The sequence below is a fragment of the Miscanthus floridulus genome, chromosome 3 (genome assembly GCF_019320115.1).
Source record: "Miscanthus floridulus cultivar M001 chromosome 3, ASM1932011v1, whole genome shotgun sequence".
Taxonomy (NCBI): Eukaryota; Viridiplantae; Streptophyta; class Magnoliopsida; order Poales; family Poaceae; genus Miscanthus; species Miscanthus floridulus.
In genome coordinates this window covers 56,105,362-56,114,314 of record NC_089582.1, presented here as the reverse complement: position 1 = coordinate 56,114,314, position 8,953 = coordinate 56,105,362, and the positions used below count along the sequence as shown (strand labels likewise).

At 45.8% G+C, this 8,953-nt stretch overlaps 1 pseudogene; it reads right to left on the bottom strand.

Moving 5' to 3' along the window:
- Positions 1 to 4,259: 4,259 nt before the first annotated feature.
- LOC136543766 (splicing factor U2af large subunit A-like) lies at positions 4,260 to 8,722 on the bottom strand (annotated as a pseudogene).
- Positions 8,723 to 8,953: the final 231 nt, after the last annotated feature.

Sequence of the window (8,953 nt, the reverse complement as noted above, 5' to 3'; positions counted from 1 at the left end):
GGCCCATTTACTTTGGATTTTGGTGTTTGATGACCAACACAACTAAATTGGATTAATGAATTTGCAAGTGATTGTTTTGTAGTTCAATAGGATGCAAGACGTGACTTTGGACAAAGACGATGTGATGATCCGATGATCAACACCTCAAGCAAGACCTTAGGAGCACAAGAGAAGACCCAAGATATCAAGCAAAGTCCAAGCATGAAGATAGGAACCAAGATGCACGCAAGATCATGAAGAAACGAGCTCACAGAAGCGACCAGACGCTGGAAGAAAGTGACCGGACACTCCGATCAGTGGCTCGGCAACAGCAGGCGTCAGCAACAGGGACCGGACGCTGAACAAGTAAATTGACCAGACGCACCGATGGCACTGTTGATCAGTCTGACAACACACTCAGCAAGTGATCGGACGCTGGCGGCAAACCGACCAGACGTAGGACAACAGCGTCCGATTGAGTACAGAGAGGTTCTAGAGCGGCGAAATTGCAACCGGACATGTCCGGTGACAAGTGGCCGTACGCTGGCAGCGTCTGATCAGTTGTTTGTGACTCCAATGGTCGAGACGACCAGACATGTCTGATCAGGACAACTCCAACGTCCGGTCAATAGCAGAAAAACAGGATTTCATCCCCAACGGTACTTTCTCAGTGGGGCTTATAAATACAACCCCCAACCAAGCATTTGGCATGTGTGGAGCTAAGGAAACATACTAAGGGTGTTGATACACCATTTTAGTGATCTCCACTTGCATAGTGCTTAGTGTTTCATTAGGTGATTAGCGTAGGTACTTTGCAAAGTGCTTAGGTTGATTAGACCACCGCTTATGCGCTTGCTCTAGGTTTAGGCCTAGTGTTTAGTGAGGTTTGCATACCTCTTACCACTCGGTGCTTGCGAGCACCATTGTTGTACATCGGAGGGGCTTGTAGTCTTGCGAGATCACACCAACCGTATTTGTGGTGTGGCCGCCATCGTGTATCGGAGGAAACAAGGCCCACGGCATTTCGGCCGGAAGCTTGATAGTGAAGACGGCGGGGAGCATCCGAGAGAGGCTTGCCGAAAGGCATGTCGGAGACCCACTTGCACATGGGGAAGGCCCAAGGCTATCCACGGAGTTACCCTGACCGACAACTTGGCCCTTGCGAGGGATTCCTTGTGAGGGGCTTCAACGAGGACTAGGGGGAAGTTTGCGCGTTTCTCGATACCTCAGTAAAAATATCGGAGTCATCGATGGGAGTTTGCATATCTCTACCTTGCTCTTTAACTTCCGCATTTACATTGATTATATTACTCCTTTTACGGTAGAGATAGCAACACACTAGCAAAATTATAGTTGCATATTTAGATAGTTTACCTTTTACATAGGTTTTGCTAGGGTTAGAAAAAGAGGCCATAGTTTAGAGTTAGAATTTTAAGTTGTCTAATTCACCCCCCCTCTTAGGCGTCATGGTCCCCTTCACTTGTCATAACAATTATAGCAAGCATATAAAAATAATAGAGGTACAAAAGAGAGAGGGGGTATAAAGATTATACCGAACCACGCTCTTGACACTATCATGAATCCAAGCGAAGCCTGCTTGCCTCCATCTAGACCTAGCCGAACTAGCTATGCCCTAGAATATGATGGAGCTCTGATGATGATTAGGGTTTCTATCTTCTCAAATGACTTGATGCCTTCAGGGGGGCAAGGGCTGATATATATGGGCTGGAGCATCCAACGTGAGCTTTTGGATCAAACTGACTTAAGGAATGGCGTAGATGCAACCTAGGAAACGGTGGAAAACCAACATTGTAACGTGGAGGCTGACAGGTGGGCCCAGGGGCCGGGCAGGCAGACCCTCGCTCTCTGCCTCTACATGGTGTCCTCTAGAACCTTCTAGTGTCCATTTCGCGGTGGATAAGCACAATTAAATCTGACATATAGGTCCACCTTGATGGTTTTCTGGATAAACCCTGCAGAAATCACAGTTCACCAAAACTCATGGAATTTATTAGTTTAAACCCCTAGACCTTTGTTGGTGATCTCAATTATGCCCTTATGCATGTTTTATTGATGGTTTATAATGGTTGTTAACTACCGTCAACACTTGCCAATGTCATCTGCCATGTACTTCACAAGACCCCAAGACGTGCTGCCCAAGATCAGTACTCTGATTCGAATAGCATGGAGCAACTTGATAGCACACCGATGAGACGTAGTAAGATCCAACCACCAAGGGAGTCCCCAACTTAGTTGGCGATGCTTGCACGAAGGATCCGAACACCGAGGAGTCTCCAGCGTAGCTGGTGAGTCCCAGCGTAGCTGACGATGAAGCTCATGCGACGAGCAGTCCAACCAACTGGTCGGCGATGAAGTGAATGCTGAGCAGGAGTGAGTGCCGAGCAGTCCGACTAGTTGGTTGGCAGTGAAGTCCGTCCGATAGGTGGTCTGACTACCCGAACGATGATCATCTTGTCTAGTCCCTAAGCGTAAGCTCGTTGACCAAACCGTGCCCCTACGAAACAAATGTGTAGAATGGTAGTATATGATGTAAAAATAAAATATATGAACTCTAGAGAAGAATCAGTAATGGTGATGAAATAGCGCATGCAGCTCGACGATTAGTTGGTGTGAACACTTAGTGTTATTCTAAAGATGTGTTTATATTTAATATAAACCGTCCGACCAGTTAGTGTGTAGCTGAGTCTCAAGCCTTAGCTAGCATGTTAATCATAATACGGAGCGCAGAGCCCGTGTGCGTGTAGGAAGAGCAGGGTGTCGCTAAGGAGCCACCGTCGACCACCCTTAATGTAGAGGGCATGCGCTCGTGCATGTGTAGGGAGAAACCGGAGACATGGCCGTCTCTAAGAACATCCGAGCATCAACATGATTGTTTGGGGATTTGCCTTAGGCTTAGTGTATGTCATCTTTTAGATGGTATATATGAAAGAAAATCGTTTGGAGAATAAACATGGAGAAAACAGCACGGAGATACATCATGACGATATATGAAGGTCGGATAATATTTAGAAGAATATTAAAGTGTGACTTAGCATGATTGACGTTGAGCGGAGTAGTCGGTGTATCGCGATGTCCGAGTAGATGGGTATGGCTCGGATGGCTCGCTTGTGGGCTCGGACGGCTCGCCTAGCGGCTTGCTTGATGGCTTGGCGGCTCGCTTTGGGCTCGATGTGGCTAGCTTGACGGCTCACGATCGGCGATGGTGTAGGAGCGGTAGGAGCAGCTTTGTCGCTGCTGGAGTACTCATCGCCGTTGTTGGCTTGTGTGATGATTTAGCCTGAACTTGTACGGAGTATGGGAGGACAGACATATTGTCTCCATTGATGCATGGCCCTGTACACCGCATATATGCTTCTTGCTTGCGTGGCGGTGTAGGTCGGATGTGGCCTTTTGCTTGGTCGATCTCACGATTCAGAGTTGAACTCGGTGAAATTCCCAGCGAGCCAGAGCAGATCAGTTTGGCTTCTGGAGCCTACACGTCGCTTTCCCGGTTGGTGCCTGCCAATTCGAACTGCCATCTGTTGGGCCACATCTTTTCATCGTGCATGAATACATGCAAATCTTGGTAGCCTGCATGGTCATCCTGGGATCGATTGGAGTTCGGTGACCTGGTGTCGCCGCGCTACTCCGTGTCGGCGTAGGAGCCATGCGTTGTTGCCGTCGTGACCCAGGAGGATCGCCGCTAAGCCCGATTGCCTAGTATCGGGGCTGCTGCAACCCTGCGCATGATCACGTCCTGCCGCCACGGGGTGTCTCAGCCTTGAGTTGATATCGCCGTCTCACGAAGTCGAGTCGCCGCCGCATATGAAGATGATGATGATGAAAATTCCTATCTGGTTCGTTATGGGTTTAGCACGCACACCTCCTACCTGGCGCGTCACTATCGACGAAATACGTCCGGATGTCTACCGAGGGGTATGTCTACCACTACGTAGAAAACCATTTCCAGGGGCGCCTGGTAAACATCTGTAGGGGCGGTTCTGTCAGCCGCCCCTATGAAAGGGTGGCTACAAAACGATGATTTGTAGGGGCGGCTACAGTACCAGCCGCCCCCAACAAATTGATTTGTAAGGGCGGTTGGTACTGTAGCCACCCCTACAAATCGATTTGTAGGGGCGGCTACATTACCAACCGCCCCTACAACTCATTTTTCCGCAAAAAAAAAATAAATTTACAATTCAAATTCGACCAAAACATATATTTTTCAATTAGCATTAAAGATAAACAAGTAAACTAACCAACCTTGTTCTACTTCAAAACAATATGAACTTTAACTATGTTAGATATATTTACATATGGAGCAAACCATTTTTATATGGAAAGGGAATTTTCATAATTTCGTCAAACATACCATAGCCGCACACAAAGAACTCAGACTAAGAAAAAAATAGAAATACAAAGTAAGGCAGATTGCATCATCTTTGCCTTAAACCACTATAGGAATGTATAGAAATTATTGAGTACACCAAGTTCTGACCACTGGTGTGCTTAAAAAGATGCTTTACCTGCATTATGAACTTCAAATAGTTGTTGATAGCATAGAGAAAAGCAAGTAACATTATTGCTTTACCAGTCAACAATGTCATCATATTCCTCATCATCTCTTAGTTCATCTGCTGTCACTACCTGTGTCAGGCATACAACTTTTGTTGGCATGGCACCTCCAACTTGGTATACGAGTTTCTGTTCACAAAGATTTAAGTCAGAATTGAAACAATAATAATATAGACATTGTCATTATTCTACTAAAATCAGTCTAAGACTATGTTTAGTTCCGGCCGGATTCGGCGCCGCCGGAAACCCAAGGCACCGAGCGGCACTATAGTGCACTGTAGCATTTTCATTTGTATTTGGTAATAATTGTCCAATCGTTGACTAATTAGGCTCAAAACGTTCGTCTCGCAAAGTACAACCAAACTGTGTAATTAGTTTTTTTTATTTCGTCAACATTTAGTGCTCCATGTATGTACCGCAAGTTTGATGTGACGGAGAATCTTCTTTTTGCATAGTGCCAAATTCAGAAATTTGAGGAACTAAGGGCCTGTTTAGTTCCCAAAATTTTTTGCGCAGTACCCATCACATCGAATCTTGCGGCACATGCATGGAGTACTAAATGTAGAAAAAAAAAAAACTAATTGCACAGTTGGGTGAGAAATCGCGAGACGAAACTTTGGAACCTAATTAGTCCATAATTAGACACTAATTGATAAATACAAACGAAAGTGCTACAGTAGCCAAAACCTAAAAATTTTTGCATCTAAACGCACCCTAAACATGGCCTAAAAGTGCTTGCTTGTACCTGCATTTGCACCTATTGCTGTGCCTGCAACAGAATGCTTTCTTGCTCTGGCCTAGGCTGAGACGCTCCTTGGTTTGCCTGCCTAACAGTAAGAGTGCCATTAAGAGGAGCATGTTCGATCGGCTGGTTCGTATCGTTGCTGGTTTGTGAAGAAGTACTGCCGGCTGATTTATATGAGAGAAAAATACTGTTCCGGCTAGAAATTTACGATCGTTTACGACAAGCCACAGTCAGACGAATAGGCTGAAGATCCTGGTACACACAGAAGGCATATCCCTTCGAATTACCAGTTTCTCTATCCTTCACAAGATAAAATCCACGCAGAGGTCCAAAGGACTCGAGCAACTCCTGCACTTTGGCCTCAGTGAAGTAATATGGTAGACCACCTACAGAGATCCGGTCTGGGCCTTCCAATCCTCCAGCAGAGCCAGGTGTTAAGCCAACAGCAGCAAGATTGAGGGCGCGTTTAGTTGGTAAAAAATTTTGGGTTTGGCTACTGTAGCACTTTCGTTTATATTTGACAATTAGTGTTTAATTATGGACTAATTAGGTTCGAAAGTTTCGTCTCGCGATTTCTCACCCAACTGTGCAATTAGTTTTGTTTTTCGTCTACGTACTCTATGCATGTGCCACAAGATTTGATGTGACATTTTGGGGTGAAAATTTTTGAAATCTAAACAGGGGCTGAGATTCGGATTTGGTTGGCTCGGACCCAGAGCAGCTGCTAGGGAAGGATTGTAGTCCGTTGGCCTTCTAACCTTGACGGGTGCTCCCTCAAACATTATGCCATCTAAGGCCATTGCATTGCTTGCTTCCTCCACAGATCTCATCTCCACAAAAGCAAATTTCTTGTCATGGTTTATGTAGACATTAAGAACAGCATCACCTGGACCAGCTGTGTTTCCTCCAATAGCAGCCATAACTCCATTGAAGAATATGGCAACGGTCTGTATGAAATAATGAACTGGTAAGGATATAGAAGATCAAATAGGAACAAGTGAAAAAAAATTTAAGCTATCCAAGTAATTACCTGCTCATTAGCAGTTGGAGGAAGCCCACCCACATAGACACGCCGAGCATGTCGCGTAGCCTGTTGTGTCATGGCTTGTGGCTGAATAACAAGGGGGTTGAACTGATGCAAGGCAAGCAAAATTAGAAAGCAACAAACATGATCAAATAATACAAGATACAAGTGTGTCCAAGAAACAAGGACAGTTGATTATCAAATTTGGATGCCAGATCATGACAGAATGACCATTCATGGTTGAAACTCAAATTAAAACACCCAAAAAGGAAACACATGGATTACCTGTCCAGCAGCCAAATTATACAAGTTTGGAAGCACCCCAACCCCAGTAATAGGAGCAGTGACACCAGGAAGCTGACCTGCAATTCATCAACAGAAGAATTTATGAAAATGATGATGAAACTAGCTTAGCAAAAGATATTGTATAGAACAAAATAATAGAAAACCACCATTGCTAAAAAGCCTACATAGAAAACCATATTTTCCCCTCAAAACTCCAATCAGCTGTAGCATATTGTTTCAAGAAAATCAAACTATGAAACTACCAAAATGTAACACATGCTGATATGAAGACGAACAAGATATCAAACCAGAGAGTGTCCTCCACAAAATGAAATTAGTTCTTCTATACAGGAGAAATCTGATTCCTAACAAGGATAACTCTTTGTGGAGACAGTTCAGATTAGAGTGGAGTTGCCAAATGCCAAACTCGCTAAAGAACCTTAGGCATAATAAAGTTCAGTACCTTATCAGAACCACTAGTTTATATATTAACATTGATATATAAAGCTTAAAGAACAATTTAAATATCATTTTTATTAATTTGTACGCATATTAACTAATCATAGATGAGTAATTCCAATTATGGATAAATATATGTAAAGAAGAATCATACCAGGGATAGCACCAGCAGCAACAATAGGAAGTGCCTGTTGTGGAGGTGCTTGGTCAAAATATTGCACCAATTTCCAGAATCCCTTGAAACTAGCAGAAGTAAAGTACCAAGACAGAATCAGAAACTAGCATATTAGCAGCTTAGGAATATCAAGGAAAATGGTTCACCTAAATGATCTCGCATACTCCAGCTCCAGATCAAGATTTCTTGGAGCTACAAATATCTAGCTCCAACAAATCTGTGTCTTTCTTGGAGTTGGAGCTCTAGCTTGCGAAACCCAGAAACTATTTACTAGACAACTAAAAGAGCATGCGAATAATATGTTCTCACAATTTTCCAAATATCCTGAATGTGGCCCATCAAGTTAGGTGGCTACTTGTTACAAAATTCCCAATTCAGTAACTAGTTTAAAACAAGCAAAAAGTAAATCATCAAAAGTCAAAGCAGAAGAAAAATATGCAAAAGTAAGCTGCACATACAACCCAGTACTAAGCAGGTACAAAGGTTGGCAAAGATTGACACAGCTCCATCAGTCCACAAGCAGCAAAAACTAATCCAACTATAGGTCAAAAGAAAATGCACCTAGCACTTAGTCAAAAGAAGCCTTAACCGGCCAGCAATCAAATGCCAACATGCGGCTTACTTCGTATGCTAATCTGCACAACACGAACTATGAAACATAAACATAGAGTGCAGAATAAGATGATATATTATAATAAGCAGAGGTAAGTTGTACAGGTAATCTCAAGACTGACAGAAACAGAAGATTTCCTATCATAATTGATAAGCATTGGGCATCTAACTTCACTAACCCACATGAATTCGTACAGAACCATAACTTCACCCACCAGTTTTTACTTTTATTTGCATTAATTATTGGTGGGGAATCAAATCGCCACACAACCACCAGTTTAAATCACAGGCTAGCAATAATAACCGCTGCACCCACTAGACATCGAACCCATAACGCCCCAACAGAACAAATACATCCGACACATCGGATCTATCCCTCTAGAGCCCACATCGAACTCGAACTCCCACAGATCGCGTCATCGGTCGGCACCTAACTACAGGGCATCGGATCGGGGGCACGCGCACGAACCTAGGGCTGGGAGGAGCGGTCGTCGGCGTGGTCGGAGAACCCGGCGGGCTTGCTGTCGACGGGCGGCGAACCCCCAGCGGCAGGCGTGGCGGGCTTGCTGTCTAGGCTGGTCCTCGCCGAATCGAGCTCATCCTCGCCGGATCTGGTGGTGGCCACCACCATGTGCTTCATGCGGCCTCCAGCAGCGCGCCGGAGGAAAGAAGGTAAAGGGGACCGCGCCACCAAGTCCCGCCACCGCTGGAGCTCGACGGGAGGCCGCGCCACCGAGCCACGGCACCGAGCTCCGCCACCGTGCCTCCGCTAGGGGGAGGGGACAGGGTCCCGCGCGCCGCCGGCGCAGGAGGAGGGGGACGGGCCTCCGTGCGACTGCCGGCGCTGGAGGAGGGGGTGCGACGCCATGCGCCTCCGCTGGAGAGGGAGGGTCACCGCGTGGGAGAGAGGGAGGGGCGGCGTGGGGGAGAGACGGAGGAGGGGCTTGGAGGAGCGGGAGGGTGCGGCGTGGGACAACGAGCGAGGGAGAGAGAGAGGGAGGGGAAGGAAGAGTCGAGACAGAGAGAGAGAGGAGGAGGGCAGATGATATTTTGGTTTGGTGTACGTCGGGTATTTGTAGGGGCGGTTCAATCACCAGCC